Raw genomic sequence first — 23,866 nt, forward strand, 5'->3', positions numbered from 1 at the left:
AAACAGGTAGGTTCAATGGTACTATATGCATTTAAAATGGCATTACGAAATGGAGCATTGAACCTATCATATGAAATAAAATTGGAAAGAGGATGAGCAATGGAAGACTCACAAACATAATCATTTAGATGACTTGGTTTGTTGATATTTCTACTAGATTTTGTTACTATAAGCTTGTCCGAATGATGTTTAGTGGGTACATCAGTGGAAATTGACAGTGGAGGCACCATTTTGGGCGTTGAAGCACTGCTGGAAGAAGAAGTCAGATTGTGATTTGAAAAAAATTCAGTTAATTCTTCATATGAATGTAATTTTTGTATAGGAAAAATATGCTCATAAAAGATGACATCTCGGGAATGAAATATTTGTTGAGATTTTATATCAAGCAAAGTATAGGCTTTCATACCTGGAGGATATCCAATAAGAATACAAGCTCGAGAACGAGGTGTGAATTTGTGTCTCTTGATGTGAAGAGTACAAGTATATGCAAGGCAACCAAATGTTCTAAGATGATCATAAGATGGGGTTTTGTGATGCAATAGCTCAAATGAAGTTTTGTATTTAAGTAGAACAGAAGGGGTTTTATTTAATAAGTACACTGCAATATTGATGAAATAACTCCAATAAGAGAGGGATAGGTTTGATTGAAAAGCAAGGGAGCGGGCTACATTTAATATATGCTGATGTTTTCTCTCAACCACAGAGTTTTGTTATGGTGTTTCAACACAAGAATGAAAAAGTTTAATGCCTTTAGTGGCATAAAATTTAGGGAGGTTGAGTTCTTTTGCATTATCAGTTCTTATGGCCTTAATATTAGTTGAAAAATGAGTTAATATATAAGCAAAGAATTATGGAACAATGAACTGAACATCAGATTTGCATATTTTTTGCTTAGCTAAATGACAAATATGACAAGAAGACTTAGAATGAGAAACTGAAAATGTAGATTTTTATTAAGAGAACCAGTAACAATCATAGATGGATGGCCAAGTCTTGAGCAGAGGAAGTACAAGAAATTTTCTTATTAACAGAAAAACAAGAATGAAAATATGACTTGTCTTGTTGAAGGAAGTATAGGTGGCCAATCCGATTAGCTATCCCAATCGCTGCCTTCTAAGTTGGTGCCTAAATAATACAGTTAGAATGAGTGAAGTATATGACATGGTCATGGTGCTTAATATAAGCAGGAATAGAGAACAAGTTAAACTGAAAATCAGGCACATACAGTACATTTGTTAGGCTAATATATTGGTTTATTTGAACACAGCCAGACATATGAACTTTTATTTGTGTGCCATTAGGTAAAGTAACAAATGAAGTATGGCATATAGAATCAAAAGAAGAGAAGCAATTCTTGTCAAAACACATATAGTGAGTAGCACCACTATCAATTAACCAAATAGAATTAGGTGTAGAATAGAGGTTAACCGAAATGTTTGAAGCTGAAGGTAAAGTGGTTTCAGCTTGAGGTTCAGTTTGCTGAAGTTGTTGAGTGAGCATACAGAGCAAATTTTGTATATTTTCAAAGGTCATAACAGTGGCTTGATTCACGTTTGACTTGAAAGGGTTGTCGGGTTTCTTCTTGTCTCCATAACTAGGGGAAAGCCATGGAGAAAGAAGCATTTTTCCTTGAGATGACTCAGTTTATGGAAATGTGTGCAAGTAGGGTGCATTTTTTTGGTCTAGAAGAGAAGTTATTGAAAGGAGTGGCAGCAGCCAATGTAGGAGTATGCAGGGGACCAAGTTTCCTTTGTCTTTCTTATTGAACCACCATCGAAAAAACATTGGACAGAATTGGGAATGGTTCTATAAGCAAGATTTGATCACGAACATCATGGAACGAGTCATTGAGGCCAGTAAAAAACTGAAGCACTTGATCTTGATTATGATATTCAAGATTATCACAAGAAGCTGCACAGATACAAGGAGTTCTTTGGCGAAGCTCTTGGATTTCATCCAAAATGGCCTTCAATTTGGTGAAGTAAGTGCTTACAGTATTTGAACCTTGATGAAGAGTTATGAGTGATTCACGAAGTTCAAAGATTTTGGGACCATTACCTTGATCAAAACGATGACTGAGCTCACTCCACATAGCTGCCGCAAATTCAAGGTACATAATGCTGGTCTTGATCTCAGATGAAACCGAGTGTAGAAGCCAGGACATGACCATTTGGTTGCAACGTTTCCAAGCGTTAAAATGAGGGTTGGAAGCAGGTGGTTAGGGGAGAGAGCCATTGATGAAAGAAAATTTATTCTTAGCCCCAATTGAAATCTTGAAATCTCTTCTCCAAGATTGGAAATTTTGTTCTGTGAGAAGGGGAGATGTAAGGATTATACCTGGATGATCGGCAGACCCGAGGAAATAGGGATCTTCATAAGCTAAACGATCATTGGTATCCAGATTTGGATTTGTTTGAGGGTTGTGATGAACCCTGGTTTCGGCAGAGCCTGTTGGTATCAATGGAGTAGGATCGACTGAGCTTGTTGGAGGGATGTCGCTGGAAGAAGGTGGAGGTGGAGCAATATCTTCGACAGTGGAAGATGGAGGACAGGCCGAAGTTCTGGTTCTTGGGCGAGCCATTTGCTGGAGAGAAAAAAATGGTGAGATCAATTAGTTGTCGTTTGACACCATATTAGAGGAAATGCTCTGAATGCTTTTTTCTCAACAAAATATATGTTTTACTATATTGACTGAATGAATGGAAATGTTTACATTGAACATATATATATCCCAAACCCAGGGGTGTATTAGGAACAAGTCAAAAAACTATCTAACCAACTCATAACAGCAAAAAATTAGTTAGGGAACTTAAACAACTGTTAATATTATCTTGGGATTTTCTGCTAGGGTTAAGAGCATAAGTGAATACTTTCCCTTTTTCTATTTCTTTTCTTCTTCTCCTCGTCACCACTTGTAGCCGCCCAACACAAAGAAAGAAACTCAAGAAATTCAACATATCTCTCCTTCCATTCTCATTTTCGTCCACCTGCAAGGGAGCACTAGAAATATGTCTTTCCTCTTCTAATTGGTACCAACGTTGTCCACCCAATAGCAGAGAAGAGAAATCTCATTTTTATCATTCTTTCATTTTCCTTCAAAGCAAGAAATTTATGGTTTTCGGGTCTAGTAAAAGGTAAGATGGTGTTGATTTATTTATTTATTTATCTTTTTACCTTTCTTTCCAAATTCTAAAACATAAATTCTTTGGCGTTATTCGCATCTAGGTGTAGAGTCCAAGAACTTTACTTAGCTAGTTAGATAGTAGTATTTTTATGACTGTGGACTTTGGTTCAGACCGGGATTTATTTGGACACTCATAGTAACACATGTAGATTTTCTAAGTTTAACCTATAGTTTAAGAATATTAATTTTAACCTAAGATTTGATTAATATGACTAATATTGATGGTGATATTTATTATATTATAAGGTTTAGATAGACCCAATAAGAAAGTAACACTTGTCGTGTGTATGTTTAAATGATAATTAAGTATTTTTGAGGAATAAGTTTATTAAGATCAATATTTGAATATCCTAGGGTCTGTCAACAGCTTTGAAATCATTAGAGGACTTAGTCAAGGCTGTTTACTCAATTCAAATTAGGCTGAAAATGTGCAAATTCGTGTTTAAATATTCAGTGTATGCCGATATATCGCAGTTATAGGTGGCGATATATCGCAATACGGGGATACGAAAAACACGTAACTTCGTACGACCAACTCGACGAGCCTCGGGCATATTAGCCCAGGCGATATATCGCCTACTAGGGGCGATATATCAGCTCCTTTGATGGATTTTTGAAAGTTTTTGAAATTGTTCTCATTTTATTCCATAACCTGTTGATAAGTCCAGCATCTTTATGACCGAGTCTTCAGCCTCTGCTGAACGATAATTAAAATATTTTTCACTTAAAATCCATTATTTTACTAAAGTTAAATGAAGATCTTTTCATTCTTGAACTCTATAAATAGGACCTAGTACCCAGCCATGTATTCATTCATAAAGCTAAGTTCAGAGGTTGCAAGCTGCTAGGTTATTTTTGAGTGCTTAAACACTTGGGTTGGGGATTATAAGCTTAATCGTTATAAGCTTACCAAACACTTGGGAAGTAAGGTTTATAGCACATTTCGGTTCGAGGTTTAGATCGGTCATAGAAGCATTCGAGGTATTCCAAACTCTAGTTCATTTTGGTATTGTTTTCCTTAAGTTCTTATACTTTTCTACTCAACATCCTAACTTTATTCTTTATTCTTGGTTAGGAAATCTAAGATCTTGAACATAAGGTTCTGGGTAAGTATCTTTCGATGGTATAGATCTTTTCATTCTTGAACTCTATAAATAGGACCTAGTACCCAACCATTTATTCATTCATCAAGCTAAGTTCAAAGGCTACAAGTTGCTAGGTTATTGTGAGAGTGTAAACACTTGGGTTGGGAATTATAAGCTTAATCATTATAAGCTTACCAAACACTTGGGAAGTAAGGTTTATAGCACATTTTGGTTCAAGGTTTAGATTGTTCATAGAAGCATTCAAGGTATTCCAAACTCTAGTCCATTTGGTATTATTTTTCTTTAAGTTCTTATAGTTTTCTATTCAGCACCCTAACTTTATTCTTTATTCTTGGATAGGAAATCTAAGATCTTGAGCATAAGGTTTTTGGTAAGTATATTCTTGATGGTATAGTTTGTCCATTCTTTTTCATCTCATTCTCTTTAGTATACTCACCCATTCATTTATGGTTTTTAGGAGTGTTCCAAAGTCCCAAATCTGTTCTCATATCCCGGTATTTTTGGTAAGGAAAATAGGATAGGATTCTGTACGTTATGTTATGTGTTATTTTATAATATATGTATTATGATTAACCTATGATTTATGTGATGTTATGTATGTTTGTAGACTATGGCATATGACCTGTATAACTAACAAGCCCCAATAAATTTATGGGCATATGACTTGCTTAGCTAGCAAGTCCCACAAATCTAATGGGCATATGACTTGTTTGTTTATGGGAACCCAAGTAATAATGGCCATTATAGTATATGTGTCACATGTTTATGATATGTTTTATGTTGCATTATGAATTTTATGTATATGGTTTATGTGTTAGATTTTCCTTGCTGGGCATTAGGCTCACTCCTTTCTGTTTATATGTGCAGGAAAATAGCTTTGGTGGCAGGAAAGGTTCTTGGTAGCTTAGGGATGTGTATTGAGGCGGAATGGATTCAAAGGACCGAGAGTTCGATTCGAGGATGAAGTTTCTTTAATTATGGTTTATATGTATTTTTCCGCATTTTACTATGTAATCAATTTTAATTACAATTATGTTATGTTTTTTTTTTAAAACAATTGGATCCCATATCCTACTCTAAATTTTATGTAGTTTAACATTTGCTTTTACAAGTTTTTAATGAAGTAATGATTATTTCACTTGTAAGTTTTATTAAAGATTAGTGTCTATGTCTAGTTTTCGTTAATGGTCCAAAGTCTAGAGTAGTTGGGTCATTACACTAGGTTTTTGTGATAATCGATAAGGGTGTCAAGGGACTTATTTCTAGAGATTTCGGCTAAGCAAAATTATCAAGAAGTTGGTGTTCTCTGTTTGTTGTTTTGATCTTGTTTCTCAATGTGTTTTGATGTTGTCCTCCTTTTTCTCTATTTAAATTCATAGAAACATGCGATGGTTGCACATGTACGTGTGATTTTGATGCATGAGTGCTCCGTAAGAATACTTTAATCTGAATTTAGCCCTAACTAATTCATGAGAAATCAAACAATGAATAACAAAGATTAGCATAAGCATACTGGAGTCCATTGAATCGATTGTACAAAGGTTATTATCTTCCAAATTTGCAGTCAAATCTTTTTAAGAACCTTAGTCTCTTGATGATGGGGATTCAAGAGTGAAATGGTACATAATGCAAATTGGGTACCATTACATGTTTATTAATAACTGCCAAAACAGTAACTAATATTTATTTACTATTTCTAAGTTGGCCCCTCATCAGATTAGAAATTTTCCTTATGGTATCCACATATTAAAATCATGACAATCATGCCCTTAAGTCATAAACTTTATTCCAAAATAGATCACATAATTTTGACTCATTTATATGATGACCCAACACACAATTAATATATACAATTGTGGCCCCAAATAAATTAATTCCTAACAATCTCCCACTGGGCCACATATGTATCCATATAAATGTGTTAACCGTATTGAGCTCATAACTTTGTCATCACAACCATAGGCATGTGCAATCTCATCCATTAACTATATCAATATAGGATTAAAGCAGTTTTCGATGAACCAATCACAACTAATCCCATCAATGGTTACATATGTCGACATAGTCAAATGACATAGATCAATCATGATGATGTGGTATGAAAATTACATGCATGGTGATCTATCCAGGTCAATTTTCATTTAGTCCTACTTTACTTTATGGAGATCAAAACTTTAGCTTAAATGTGCAAAGTTAAATAAACTGAATAACTTAGTTGATGATCAGAAAAATATCCAAATACACAAGTTTCATGAAAAAAATATAAAATACAAAGGATAATAAAGACAAACTCCCATTGAATCTAGTTATCATCATACTCTAAAACACTCATATGAGTAATGTGCTCATGAAAGACCTTGGGTGGCAAATCCTTTGTAAGGGGGTCTGCGATCATGGAGTTTGTACCTAAGTGTTCTATACAAATATGTCCACTCTGCACTTTTTCTTTCACAACAAGGAACTTGATGTCAATATGTTTTGACTTTGTCGAGCTCCTATTGTTGTTGGAATACAATATAACTGATATATTGTCACAATACAACTTAAGTGGTCTTTCTCAGCCATATACCATGGTTGAATGCCTCATAACATGGTTGGAATGCGCAGCCCGATGACAAGGTTCCTCAGCCATATACCATGGTTGGATGCCTCATAACATGCAGCAAATTCTACTACCATAGTGGATGAAGATATGAGTGTTTGTTTCGCACTTCTCCACGATATAGCTCCACCACCTAATAGATATATGTAGCCTGAAGTGGATCTCCTACTATCTTGGCATCCCACAAAGTCAGAGTCAGAATACCCATTGATCTCAAAGTGATCTGACCTCCTATATGTGAGCATGTAATCTCTTGTTTTCTTCAAATATCTCATAACCTTTTTCCCTGCTTTCTAAAGATCAATTCTTCGATTGCTTAAGTATCCGCCTAACACTCCAACAATGTACGCAATATCTGGACGCGTACAAACTTGAGCATACATTAGACTCCCAACAGCTAAAGCGTAAGGAATCTTTTGCATTTCTTGAACTTCAAGGCTTCCTTTAGGGCATTTCTTAAGACTAAATTTGTCTCCTTTAACGACAGGGGCATCACCTGGTTTGTAGTTCTGCATGCCAAATCTTTTAAGCACTTTATCAATATAGCTCTTTTGTGATAACCCAAGAATACCCCGAGAACTATCTCAATGTATTTGAATTCCTAAAACAAAAGAGGCGTCACCAGGATCTTTCATCTCAAAATTTCTTGACAGAAATCTCTTGGTTTCGTGCAACATGCCTATATCATTTGTGGCAAGCAGTATGTCATCAACATACAAAACCAGGAAAACATGTTTACTCCCACTGAACTTGTGATACACACAATCATCAACAACATTCATCTCAAAACTAAACAAGATAATTACTTGATGAAATTTGTGGTACCATTGGCGGGAAGCTTGTTTGAGCCCATAAATGGATTTGGTCAATTTGTAAACCATCTTCTTTGGGTCTCCTAACACAAAGTTTTCAGGCTACATCATATATATTGTTTCATCAATGTTTCCATTGAGAAATGTTGTTTTCACATTCATTTGATGAAGCTCTAAATCATAATGTGCAACAAGTGCCATGATTGTCCTAAAAGAATCCTTTGATGAAACTGGAGAAAAGGTCTCCTTAAAGTCAATCCCTTCCTTTTGAGTATATCCTTTTGCTACAAGATGAGCTTTATACCTTTCAACATTACCTTTTGAATCCCGTTTGGTCTTAAAAATCCATTTGCAACCAATCGGTTTCTTTCCTTCTGGTAATGGGACAAGTTCCCAAACTTTATTGTCTTGCATAAACTTATATTGTTCATTCATTGCTTCAATCCAATTTTGAGAGTTAGAACTTTTCACGGCCTGATGAAAGTTGATTGGGTCATCTTCCACATTCCATTGTCATCCTCATGTTCTTGGAGAAATATAATATAATCATCCGAAATAGCACTTCTCATTTCTCTCGTGGATCTCCTTAATAACACTGGTTCTTGAGGTTGTTGAGTTTTTTCTTCTGGAACAATTTCCTCATTTGGAATAGGTGTTTGTTCAACATTTTCTTGTTGAGGTTATGGATTCACTTCTTGATGAATGATAGGTGTAGGAACCTAAATATTGTCAAAAATGATAGTAGAAATTGGGTTTGAATTTAATTCCTCTTCAAAAGCAATGTCTCTTACCTTATTTCTCCCCCCAAACTCAACATCCTCAAAAAATGTTGCAGTTCCCGTCTCAAAAATATTTCTAATTGTGGGATCATAAAACATATAGCCCCTAGATCACTCAGAATAACCAATAAAGTAGCTGCTCACTGTTTTGGATTCCAATTTCTTTTCATGTGGCTTATAAGGCCTTGCTTCAGCTGGACATCCCCAAATGTGAAAGTGTTTTAGACTGGGCTTTCGACCTGTCCAAAGCTCATAAGGTGTTTTTTGCAACAACTTTAGTTGGTACTCTATTAAGAATGTAAGTTGTTGTCTTTAAAGATTCTCCCCAGAGGGACTCAGGTAAGATAGAATGAGCAATCATGCTCCTTACCATATCCTTAAGAGTCCTATTTCATCTTTCAGCAACACCATTCATGCTAGGTGAGCCTGACATGGTGTACTGTGGGACAATACCACATTCCTCTAGGAATTTAGCAAACGGTCCTAGGCGTTGTTCGCCTGAGCCATCATATCTACCGTAGTACTCACCACCACGATCAGATCTGGCATTTTTAATCCTTTTGTTGAGTTGATTCTCAACTTCAGCTTTATAAGCTTTGAACACATCCACGGATTGAGATTTTTAATGAATGAGATATAGATACCCATAACGTGAGTAATCGTCTATGAATGATATAAAATAGTGTTGACCATTCCATGATGTCGTAGTGAATGGCCCACAAATATCTGTATGAATCATTTCTAAGACATCTGAAGCTCTGTTCGCACCTAATCTCTTGGTTTTGGTTTGTTTTCCCTTGATGTAGTCTACACAAACATCAAAGTCTGTGAAGTCAAGAGACTCTAAAATGTCATCAGACACAAGATGCTTAATTCTACCTTTTGAGATGTGACCTAAGCGTTTATACCATAGTGACGTCGAATTTGCTTTATTAAATATGCGTTTAGTACCACGTGATTCCACATGCAAGGTTTCATTATAGGATACAATTATTTCTAGTAAATAAATGTTGTCATAAGCATTCAAATAACCAGTTCCAACAACATTTGAATCTAAAGACAAACTAAACTGATTGTTTCCAAAAGAACAACAATATCCAAATTTGTCCAACAAAGAAACAGAACCTAAATTCTGTCTAAAAGACGGTACAACAAAAGTGTCTTTCAAATCCAAATAAAAACCAGTTCCTAACAACAACCTAAAATGCCCAATTGCTTCCACTTCCACTGATTTTCCATCACCCACGAAGATATGTCTTTCACCATCACTTGGCTTTCGGTAGCTCAGACAACCCTGCATAGAAACACTTAAGTGAGTAGTAGCACCAGAATCTATCCACCAAGTGTTTCTAGGTACATAAACTAAATTAACCTCAGAACAAACCAACTTAAAAATCATACCTTTCTTTACACGCCATGCATGATACTTGGTACAATTTTTCTTCACATGTCCAGGCTTGTTACAAAAGAAACAACCATATGAATCCTTCTGTTGTTTCTTTTGGGTTGGACCCTTAGCAGCTTCGTTCTCAGATTTCCTTTTCTTGCCCTTATCTTTAGAGGAACTGGCCAAATGAGCACTTTCAGTTTTATCTTGATTCTTCCTCTTGCACATAGTGAGAAATGAGCTCATTTAGAGTCCATTTCTCCCTTTGACAGTTATAACTAATTTTGAACTGGTTAAACTGTGCAGGAAGCGATATCAAAGCCATAAGAACAAGAAAATCCTCAGAAAGCTTGATCTTAAGTGCCTTAAGTTTTGAAGCAATTTGGTACATTTCCATAATGTACTCCCTAACATTTCCTCGACCCTTATACTTCATGGACATCAAGGAAGCCAGAAGTGAAGTCGTTTCAGCCTTATAATTTCTAGCGAAACGTTTTTCAATTGCATCGAGGAAATCCTTGGCCTTAGTGATCTCTTCAGATTCTGTGCCTCCGAAGGCTTCTGGAATGCATTCTTGCATGATCATTAGACTCATGCGATTAGAATGATCCCATCCCTCAAACTCCATCTTTTCATCAGGAGTGCTTTCTGCAATAAGAGGTGAAGGTTGTTCTTGCCTTAATGCATAGTCTAATTCCATGCAACCAAGGTTTACAAGTAATTTCCCTTTCCAATTCTAGAAAATTTTCCCATTAAGCATGGGAATAGAGTTAATGTTGGCAATTATTGTGGCAGGAGTAGATGAATTAACTGAATATATAACAAAATAACAAAACAAGCTCACATAAGAATCCATATAAAACAATAAATTCAAATAATGGTTAATCCCATCTCAAGATACCAAATATACCATCAATATCAAGTCTTTGGACAATAATATTAACTATAAGCGATATTGTTGTTGTAGCGATCAAACACTGACAATGAGTTATGTCAAACAATATGCAATCTTTGGACTAATATATTGCTCACACAAAATACCATATAATTGTCACACATTTATCACCACAGGTATGTAGAGTCCAAGAACTTTACTTAGCTAGTTAGATAGTAGTAGCAATAGTAATAGTTGTAGTATTTTTATGACTGTGGATTTTGGTTCAGACCGGGATTTAATTGGACACTCGTAGTAACACTTGTAGATTTTCTAAGTTTAACCTATAGTTTAAGAATATTAAGTTTAACCTAAGGTTTGATTAATATGACTAATATTGATGGTGATATTTATTATATTATAAGGTTTAGATAGACCCAATAAGAAAGTAACACTTGTCATGTGTATGTTTAATGATAATTAAGTATTTTTGAGGAATAAGTTTATTAAGATCAATATTTGAATATCCTAGGGTCTGTCAGCAGCTTTGAAATCATTAGAGGACTTAGTCAAGGCTGTTTACTCAATTCAAATTAGGCTGAAAATGTGCAAATTCGTGTTTAAATATTCAGTGTATGCCGATATATCGCAGTTATAGGTGGCGATATATCGCAATACGGGGATACGAAAAACACGTAACTTCGTACGACCAACTCGACGAGCCTCGGGCATATTAGCCCAGGCGATATATCGCCTACTAGGGGCGATATATCAGCTCCTTTGATGGATTTTTGAAAGTTTTTGAAATTGTTCTCATTTTATTCCTTAACCTGTTGATAAGTCCAGCATCTTTATGACCGAGTCTTCAGCCTCTGCTGAACGATAATTAAAATATTTTTCACTTAAAATCCATTATTTTACTAAAGTTAAATGAAGATCTTTTCATTCTTGAACTCTATAAATAGGACCTAGTACCCAGCCATTTATTCATTCATAAAGCTAAGTTCAGAGGTTGCAAGCTGCTAGGTTATTTTTGAGTGCTTAAACACTTGGGTTGGGGATTATAAGCTTAATCGTTATAAGCTTACCAAACACTTGGGAAGTAAGGTTTATAGCACATTTCGGTTCGAGGTTTAGATCGGTCATAGAAGCATTCGAGGTATTCCAAACTCTAGTTCATTTTGGTATTGTTTTCCTTAAGTTCTTATACTTTTCTACTCAACATCCTAACTTTATTCTTTATTCTTGGTTAGGAAATCTAAGATCTTGAACATAAGGTTCTGGGTAAGTATCTTTCGATGGTATAGATCTTTCATTATTTTCATCCCTTTTTCTTTAAGTATACTCACCTTTCTTTGATGGTTTTTAGGAGTGTCCCAAAATCCCAAACCTGTTCACATATCCCGGTATTTTTGGTAAGGAAAATAGGATAGGATATTATATGTTATGCTATATGTTATCTTATGATTTATGTGTTATGTTAACTTATGATTTATGTGTTATGTTATGTATGTTGTAGACTTGGGCATATGACTAATATAACTAACAAGCCCCAATAAATTTATGGGCATATGACTTGCTTAGCTAGCAAGCCCCACAAATCTAATGGGCATATGACTTGTTTAGTTTACGAGCCCCAAGTAATAATGGCCATTATAGTATGTGTGACATATGTTTATGATATGTTTTATTATATGTTGCGTTATGAATTTTATGTATATGGTTTACGTGTTAGGTTTTCCTTGTTGGGCATTAGGCTGACTCATTTATGTTTATATGTGCAGGAAAATAGCTTTGGTGGTGGGAAAGGTTCTTGGAAGCTTGGGGATGTGTATTGAGGCGGGATGGAATTGATGGACCGAGCGTTCGATTCGAGGATGAAGTATCTTTAAATTTTATATGTATTTTCCGCACTTAGTTATGTAATCCATTTATTTAGAATTATGTTATGTTTTTATTTTAAAAACAATGGGATCCCATATCCTACTTTAAATTTTATGTAGTTTAACATTGGTCTTACAAGTTTTAAATGAAGTTATGATTATTTCACTTATGAGTTTTATTAAAAAAATTAGTGTCTATGTATAGTAGTCATTAATGGTCCAAAGTCTAGAGTAGTTGGGTCATTACAAGGTATGAATGAAATTCGGGCAAATACTAACTCACCTTTGGATTCGTTAATAAATGGATGAATTACATACATACATACAATTATCTTAATATTTTAATTAAATTAATCTACACAAAAGTGATCACTTTAGTGATATTTTGTTTCAATTAATCTATTTAAAATATTAGATACCCTTAAAATAAATTGAAACCAAATTTGAATTTTAAGAGAGAATATATTAGTCTAATATGGGGTAATCAAAAGAAACAGATCAATATCATATATATAGGGTGGCGCCTAAATTATAAGAGATGAGATTTATATCATACTACAGTATGTCATGGTTATACTTTGTGCGGTCAATTAAGAACATATATAATTCTCATCTCCTTATTAATATTCTGTTTGTTTTAAATGCCTCCATCATATATATAAATATATATATATATATTATACTGATATTGACAGTGAAAGTGTAGTTCATTTCCTCAGACAACCACCTTTATGATCAATTCAAACACATATATAAGAAGTTTTTTTTTTTTTAAATATATATCATATTACCGTCGCATGAATCTTTTAAACCTTCCTATATATAATAATCATATATATATATATATTCGTAATAACCTTCCTTACAACATCAAAATGTTTATTTTAAACACACATATATCTATAACATCAGTATTATTCAACAAGGAACAAAACAATGATTATTCTAACAATCATTATTCTTTACATGTCAATTACGACTTGTCAAATAGAATGTATATAACACAAACCAAATATGTATATGCATAGAGGCATATCATAATTAACTGAAACAAAACTAAATAATCACAAATCGCATTATAGTGATATCGCATATGTTAAAATATCTACTTCATCATAAACCCAAAAACAAAACATTATAGAAGATCATAACAATACTATAGTAAATCCTTAAGAATTAATTTAGGGATGTCTCTGGTACTACATGTGGAAATACTTTAATCTGAATTTAGCCCTAACTAATTCATGAGAAATCAAAAAATAAATAACAAAGATTAGCGGAAGCGTACCGGAGTCCATTGAATCGATTGTACAAAGGTTATGATCTTCTGAATTTGCAGTCAAATCTTTTTGGGAACCTTAGTCTCTTGATGATGGGGATTCAAGAATGAAATAGTACGTACTGCAAATTGGGGATCATTACCTGTTTATTAATAACTGCCAAAACAGTAACTAATATTTATTGACTATTTCTAATTTGGCCCCTCATCAAATTAGAAATTGTCACTACAAGAAATTCCATTATTAGCGGCGGGGGACTCCGCCGCTAATAATGTGAAAATCCGCCGCTAATACCCTTTAGCGGCGGGCCTCCGCCGCTAATATGCCGCGCCTAAAAAGGTGTCGCTAATAATGATTATTAGCGGCAGACTGACACACCTGCCGCTAATAATCCATTATTAGCAGCGGACATTAGCAGCGGAACCCGCCGCTAATAACTATGTCAGATGCATTAGTATTAGCCGCGGGGTCCGCCGCTAATATTGTTTTTATAATTTTTTTAAAATTACATTTTAAATAAATTAATATTTATTAAATTTAATTATTTTTAAAAATAATTTATAATATAATTTAACAAAAATAAACATTTAATTAATTTAAACATAGTCATTAATATAAATAGTTTTAATATTTATCAACCTAGTAAATATCACTATAGTCATTAAAAATAAATAAAGTATTAATTCAGTCCAAATATATAAACTAGTAACTAAAGAAAGTCATTAAGATTAATATTGAAATTGTCCTCATCTTCAACATTTTGGTTTGGCTGTGAGGACGACGGCTGTGACGGTGGCGATGGCTGTGGCGGTGAGGGTGACGGCCGTGGCTGTGGCGGTGAAGGAATATAAGGTGGTTGTGATGATCGTCCGAGCGTGAGGTCCCCAAACAGATCTCGAGGCTGTGGCTGTGGATGTGGCTGCGACCCGACTCCAACCTCCCAATAACTAACATTAGGTGGCGAAGGCTGCATCGATCCTCCTGGAAAATCGGTAAAACTAAAATTTAGTGGAGGAGACTGGGAAGAGGGTCCAAAAGTGTATTGGTTTTGATACTGAGGAGGTTGTTGCGACGACATATGTGGCGGATACATTGGGTGAGGCTGGTACAACTGCTGCGGCGAATACTGTGAAGGAGGCTGGAATTGCTGATGTGAAGGAGGCTGATACTGCTGTGAAGGAGGCTGATACTGCTGTGAAGGAGGCTGAGAAGACGAACCCAGACGAACATTTCTGGGATCCCTTGAAAAATCAAGATGCTTGGCATCAAAGTCCTTCCACGCAGAGCCGTCCACCGGGTGTCGCATCACCCCTTCATCTTTTGATTTCCCGGTGTGATGCCATATCATGTGTTTTGCTGTAATCCTTGAACTGTATAATCTTTTCAACCGAGGGGTCAACGGAAAGTAATGCATCACCTTGTGTGGCACTTTTTTTCCTTTCATCATTTCGGAAGTAATCCATCTACTACTTCCGCATACTGGACATGTCTCTTTAGATGCATGCTCATTGTAAAATAAGCAGCAATCATACTGACACACATGAATGGACTCGTATCCCAACCCTAATTTTTTCAATCTCTTTTTCGCCTCGTAGTACGATCCGTGGATTTTGTTTTCCTTAGGAAATGCAAGCTTTAACAACTTCAGCAATTCATCAAATATGTTGTTAGGCATCTTCCCTCTAACTTTTAGATGCAATAACTTTGCTAAAAAGTTGAGGGATGAAATCCAATCACAGCCAGGATACAACTCCGCTTCAATCTCCTCAAATAACTCATCATAATACTGACTCCCACCGGGATCCCTTTCTACTTCCTCAGTTGTCGGTAAAAGGAAGTCTTCCACAACGTGAATCATCTCATCGTCTTCATTCTCATCAACCACCTCATCAGCAACAATTTCTTCCACCTCACCATGAAAAATTCACTTATCATAAGCTTGCTGAAAACCCCTATCGAATACGTATGCCCGAACTACATCCAAAGATTCAAATCTATTATTATTGCATCTCACACACGGGCACCTAATTCTTCCATCAGAATCTTTATGTTCCGACGCCATCCTCAAAAAAGCTTGCAGACCATTCCAATATTCTTGACAACCACGATTTCTCAATGTTGTCCAAGTCTTGTCAATCGCCATCTAAAGTGTTATAAGAGTGTGAGTTTTAGTAATGTGAATAGAAATGGATAACAAAGGAGATTTGTTATCATTTTTGAAATCTTATGCAATATTATAATATCTTATGCTATTTTATGATGTTTTATTTGATAATGTTATTTATAAACAAATTAATTTTTTTTCCTAAACTAATTTATTATTTATTAAAATTTTATTAAATATTATATCTAACTTTTATTATTTAATTAATTAAATTATTATAAATTAATTAAAAAATAAATTATTATTTATATAATTATTTATTCTTAATTTTTTAAACTTTTATTAAATATAATTATCAATTTCTATATTCATGTAATTTATAAATTATTATTTATTCATAATTTTTTAATTTGTAATAATAATAATAATTTTATAAATTAATTATTATTTGACATTAAGACAAATTTATATTTTTAAATAATTAGATAAATTTTATTAATAATATTTTAAACTTATCATTTCTGTGCCGATATCCATGTAATTGATGGTTGTAGTCAACGACCATCAATCACAAACATACCGAGACTAAGAAAATAAATTAACTACTAATTAATTTTTTTGTTCTATTTTTACAAATTATAATAATAAGAAGAACATATGTTCAAGCAAAAAAGAGAAAAAATAACAAAATAACATGATAATATGCACTTACTGTTGTTTTTTTTTTTTCTATACTCACTTTTTTTAGCAAATAAACTATCTTAAATTTGTTTCAAAAAATTTCACAATCTAAACAAAATTAGTTTCCCTATTAAAAACATCAAGTTGCGATGAAAGTTAGTTAGTAGTATAAAAGCTTTCACTTATTTGATTAAATACTTTTTTTTTTTACAAAAATTAATAAGTAGTTCAAAACATTTGGTGTGGCCGCTAATAATGGCAATGGAGAAACACATACGTGATATAATTAGTTTGTTTCAATTTTAATTTAAAAAATAATTACAATTTTTTTTAAAATAAAAAATAATTCAAAATTTATTACTAAAATTTAAAAATGATTCAAACATTAAAAAATATTTTAAAATTTAAATTAATTTTAATTGAATTTGTATATTTTTCTAGCACTTAGTTTAATTAATATTATATAATTAAGAAAATGGTGATAAAGAAAATATGAGTGCTAATAATCTGATTGATCAAGTTTAAATCCTCTTTATTCAATATTAACAAAAACACTATATTTTACTTAATACTAAATCATCTATTATTATATTTTATAAATTAATTTAAATTATTACTTAAATTTTGTTTTTAACCAAAACAATCCTATAATTATTTACATACCAAGATTAAAAAATAAAGTAAGAACAAACATATATCTTAACAATAGATGTCAAGATTTACATACTAAGAATACTAACTAAAGGACTCAAAACTCAAATATTATACACTAAACAAATACAAAATAAATTATTCAAAAAATACAAAAGATATTAATTACAAAAAAATATATCCACACCTGTTGAGGGTGTGCCAAGGTCGTGTGTGTGTCGGGGTCGTGGGTGTGTCGATGTCCTGATAAAAAAAAAATTAAGACCAAAAGATACACGAAAAAAATTCAAACCAAAATAATATAAAACTAAGTATAAAAAAATGCAATATGTTGGTTAGGCATTACATTGCAAATAAGTATAAAATACACCATTATTCACCATTGAAGATGATTAAAGCAGAGAGCACAAATATATGAAATAAAAACTCGACATGAATAGAAATTGATAACAAAGGAGATTTGTTATCATTTTTGAAATCTTATGCAATATTATAATATCTTATGCTATTTTATGATGTTTTATTAGATAATATTATTCAATAAAAAAATTAAATTAAATTATTTATTTAGATAATATCATATCAAACTTTTATTATTTAATTCATTAAATTATTAAAAATTAATCAAAAATTAAATTATTATTTATATAATTATTTATTCTTAATTTTTTATACTTTTATTAAATATTATTATCAATTTCTATATTCATGTAATTTATAACTATTTAATATTAGATAATATTATTCAATAAACAAATTAAATTATATAATTTAATTAGATAATATTATATCAAACTTTTATTATTTAATTAATTAAATTAATAAAAAATAAATTATTATTTATTCTTAATTTTGTATACTTTTATTAAATATTATTATCAATTTCTATATTCAAGTAATTTATATTAAACAATATTATTCAATAAACAAATTAAATTAAATTATTTATTTAGATAATATTATATCAAACTTTTATTATTTAATTCATTAAGTTATTAAAAATTAATCAAAAAATAAGTTATTATTTATATAATTATTTATTCATAATTTTTTATACTTTTATTAAATATAATTATCAATTTCTATATTCATGTAATTTATAACTATTTAATATTGGATAATGTTATTCAATAAACAAATTAAATTATATAATTTAATTAGATATTATTTAATTAATTAAATTAATAAAAAATTATTATAAATAAATTATTATTTATTCATAATTTTTTAAAATTTTATTAAATATAATTATCAATTTTTATATTCATGTAATTTATATTAAACAATATTATTCAATAAACAAATTAAATTAAATTATTTAATTAAATAATAATATATCAAACTTTTATAATTTAATAAATTAAATTATTAAAAATTAATCAAAAATTAAATTATTATTTATATAATTATTTATTCTTAATTTTTTATACTTTTATTAAATATTATTATCAATTTCTATATTTATTCTTAATTTTTTATACTTTTATGAAATATAATTAATATTTCCACAATACAATATTTAAAACTTTATACACAAAATTTACAGATAATAATCTAATACACATAAAGTCTAAAATAGAAGAAACAAATAACTTTCATCTATAATCTTCATTTTTCTCTTTTTCAATTTCTTGGTCTTCAATGAAACCTTCCATGTCATGTATGGATGCAAAATAAAAAAAATCACAAACTTAAACAAATTAAGCATAAAATCAAGTCACAAACTTAAACAACTAATTGCTAAATTTTTAAATAATTTGACACAGTTACATAGTTAAAAAATTATCTACGATCACAAAATAAAATTAATGTCATAAAAAAGCATTGCATTATATTTTCCGTATAAAACAAGTTCAATACAGAGACTCAGAAAATTGCTACAAAAAATGCCCCAACCCCGAACCCGCTGGACCACACAACCCCAACCGCGAACCCAACCAACCTCATCACTCAGCCACAACCCCAACCTCGAAACCTCCTGACATCACAACCCCAAACCCATGCCCCCGGTCCACCCACAATCTCAATCCCCTCGACCTTAAACAACACACACACAGATACCCTTTTGTTATTTTTTATTATTTAATTAATTAAATTAGTAAAAATAAATTATTATTATCTGAAAACACTATTAGTAAAAGTGCAAAAAAATATACCAGTTTCAAAATTTAAGTGTCCAAAGTGAACATTCTACAACTAATATTTTGCATATCAATAATAGAGAAAAGCCATTGTATTTAAAACTAAATGACTTGCTTACCTCAGGAAGAGCCACCGGAATGCTCACGGAAGATGCCTCACAGAATGCTCACCGACTGCTTGATAACTCTACAAAATAGAGTTATTTTACCACTTTTTATGTGCTAATTGTTGCTTAATTCTTGAGTTTTTAATTGATTTATTAAGTTTTTAAGTAATTTTGAATTTAGTAGTCTTATCATGATTTTATATACTTTTGTGTGTTTTTATAAGTATTTTGTTGTAAAATGTTGTAGTTAATTATTTGAATTATTATTGTTAAGTTAGTGGTAAAAAAATGTTGTATTATTGAACTTAAATGTAAAATATAAATTAAGTTATAATTAATATTTTCAAAGAATTAAATTGATTTATTTTATAGTTGAAAATATTGAATTATGATTTATTTTATATTTATTTTGTAGGGAATGTATGCTCTTAAAAAGAAAGAAAAATGAAGGACAATATGGCATTTTCAAGAAAGCAAGACAAAGAGTTGTCATTTATAAAAAGCCTCATTTGGGCCCAAGCCCAACAGCTCCAATCTACTCCAATGCCATGAAGCCCAGGCGCCAGAAGCTCTTACAGCAGCTCCCATCTCACGTTTGAAGCTCCAGCAAAGTCAACCGAAGTCACCAAGACCAACCTCCAAGCTGCAGCCTCCAGCCTTCACGCCAGCATGCCCTCTTCAGCACCTTCAGCATATAGCCATCACCAAACCGCCTCTAGCTTCACTGCACCAACTTGGGCCCAGCTCCAAAAAGGCCCAACATGCAGCTGCACACAAAGCAGCCCCAAGGCCCAATCACACTCCAATGCCCAGCTGAAACCCACATTGCCACAGCCACAAAAAGACCAAAAAATTATGTTTTTATTCCCAATGTTTTTCACTCAAATATCAATTCACTCTTCCCTATTTTTCTTACCTAAATAAACATTCCTAATTTATTTTTTTACCCTAGCTTTTCACTAATCTTTTACCCAACCAAACATTTCATCTTTCCAATACTCTTACACTTACTCTATTTATCCTACCACTTCCCAACACAATTAAATTAATCAATTTATTTATTTTAATTTGATTAATTTAATTTCCATATTTTGCCTATAAATAGAGTATTGTAAGACCATTTGGGGGGCTCTTCTTCTTCATCTTTTGAACCTCTTCTACACTTCATATTTTTCTCTATTCTTTTCACTATTTTCTCTACCATTTTCATCTTTTGAAGAGCATGTCAAGTATGTTATTTTGTAATTTATTTCAATCTAGTTATGAGCTTCTAATCTTTTTCAAAGGTTATTAAGATGATGATGAAGCAAAATGTAACTAGATAGTATTTTTTTGTTGTATGTTGATCTCCCATTTGTACAACATTGTTTATGGATTTTTCTATCAAAGATATGCATTTTTCATCTAGTGTTTATTGTCAAAGCATATTACACTTAGTTCTTCATTATGCAAAAATATGATATTCTTTTATTAAATGTTTTTCATTAAATTGTTCACATCTAATTCTTAGAGCATAAATATCATATTTTTCCTAAACATAATCTCTTTGATTTTTTGTAGTTTCATTAGGTTGTAACACAACTAATGCTTAGAAATTATATCTTATATAAGTGAAGAAAAATCCTACCTTTTTTAAAGTAACTTGTGCTTGAATAGAAAATGTATTTTGGAAAAAATATAGTGTGATTTATTTCAACTATATCTAAACTTGGGAATCAATATACTTACAAATATTATTGAACTTGCATTTTGTGGATTCTAATATCTTAATAATCTTATTTTGCATATCTCATTTGAAAACCATTTTTCTATTTAATCTTAAATCTTTTTATTACTTGTCTTTTATTTTTCTAAAACAAAATCTCATCAAATATTCAGAACTAGGTTAGAATATTCTTGCTTTGTTTGAAATAGTTTCTTTTGATGTTAGTCAACTCCCACGGGTTCGACCTCGTACTTACATGAACATTATATTCCGAAACGATTCGTGCACTTGGGAGTTTAAATATTAAAACACCCTCTTTTGGGATCAACACTGCTAAACCCAAAAAAGAAAAGAACAAACAATGGAGTTGTTTATCAAAAAAGAAAACAAGAACTAGAATCTACAAAACCAAACGAAAAAAGAAAAGAAATAAAGAGAATTAATATATATATATAATAAAACCAAAACCTGTGCAAAATTTCCCGTCGGAGAAGAGAACTTGTGAAGAGGAGAAGTTTTCCTTCGGAGAAGAGAAGAGACGTGGAGAAGAAAGAGGTTGTGCAAATGCCTATTATTGTTGAGCATTAGTGGTAGGACCCGCCGCTACAAGTGTCTCCCGCCGCCATTAATATTATTAGCGGCGGGGCCCGCCTCTAATAAAAGGTGATTACCCACCACTGATACTATTAGCGGCGGATAGTCCGCCTCTAATATAGGTGATTATCCGCCGCTAATAAATTTTCAAAAACTGTTCCCGGGCATTTATTTTGGAATATTAGCAGCGGAGGGTCCACCGCTACTAGTGGTACAGTCTGCCGCTAATAAATTTTTTAATATTTTTAAAAATACTCTCTTATTATTAGCGGCAGACCCCCAAGTCCGCTGCTAATATATTGAACATTACAGGCGGACTTAGTCCGCCGCTAATAATAACGCCGCTAATAGGCTTTATTCTTGTAGTGTGTCCTTATGGTATCCATATATTAAAATCATGACAATCATGCCCTTAAGTCATAAACTTTATTCCAAAATAGATCACATAATTTTGACTCATTTATATGATGACCCAACACACAATTAATATATACAATTGTGGCCCCAAATAAATTAATTCCTAACATGCTCTTCTAAGAAGAAATACATTTATAAATATATGTATATGTGAATGTGATATATGCGTGTATTGATACATATATACTCGTGTGTGTCTTTTTGTACAAGAATGTGGAGTTAAAAGATATATATATATATATATATATATGTATGATATAGAGTGTTTAAAATCTTGTGTGTATTATATATATGTGGGTATATGTAGTATAGGTATATATGTATATATATATATATGTATGTGTGTTCGGGTAGGAGATTTGAGTATGTTATGTGTGGTGTGATGTTGTTATATGATGAAAAAAATATGTGATTTTAACTTGTCTATGGAAATATGGTATTTATCAATTCATGTATATGTCTATGGTATATGTCTATGATATATGTCTTATAGATGCAGGTAAATTGCTTGAATATTGGGTATGCATGCTTGTTTCGGGTTTGATATTCTATTATATGATTTAAATCGAAATATGTATATTGCTGGTGTTGATATGCGTGTATGTATGTGTATATATGGCTTGAAAGTTATTTTTATAAAAGTGCTAAATTGAATTATGAGAAATGCTATAGAAATTCCTTAATTATAGAAACATAATGGGTGCCTTGTCACTATGTATTTGGTGTTGAAATATTATGCTTAAGCTATATGCTTGTTTCGGCCTTATAGTCAGATTAGGAATCTAATTGTTGAAAGTTCTATATGTCATGTGCCATTATCAAAAAACATGCTAGGTGCATCTTTCTATTTTATTAGAAAAGTTGTGTTTTATGTGATAAAATGCTTGAGAAAATAAATTGATAACATGATGAATATTTCTATATTGATTTAGCAAGCATGTTTAGGCCAAGGTGTTGTTTCTTGTTTTATGATTTTATGAGCATAAAAAAAAAGGGAAGAGTGTAATATTTATTTATGTGCTTTATAGGAAGCATGTTAGGTCTATTATCTCTATGATATTTTGTGCTATAAGTTATGTTTGATTTTGTGCTACAAAAATAGATATAAGCATATAGGGGCTCGGCTTGTACCTTTGGGGTTCTATGTTGCATTCTAAAAATTATTGGAAGCATATTAAATTATGTATGGAAATGATGGTTCATATTTTTCATGTAATTTGCTAGGCTGGTCTTCTTATTTTGTTGAAATGGTGACCTCTTCAGAATGTTTATTTTGTACTGATAATTAGAAAGTGAATTTATTATTTTCTTATGTGGAAGTATTGAAACTAGGAGCCATAGAGTTTCAACCTAAGTGAATGATGGACATGCCTAGCTCATGCAAATTTTGCGTTGTGATTATGTGCATGCTTATTGTAATTATGTATTATTGAGCCAAGTATTATGTGTTATTTTAGGCTCCTTGTCAGGTTGTTCTGCTCTTGTTATTGATTGGACTTGAGAGAAGGAAGTTAACTAGATTCGTATGTATTTTGTTCTGAATATTTGAAAGTTATTAT

This window comes from Humulus lupulus, chromosome 1 (genome assembly GCF_963169125.1).
Source record: "Humulus lupulus chromosome 1, drHumLupu1.1, whole genome shotgun sequence".
NCBI lineage: Eukaryota > Viridiplantae > Streptophyta > Magnoliopsida > Rosales > Cannabaceae > Humulus > Humulus lupulus.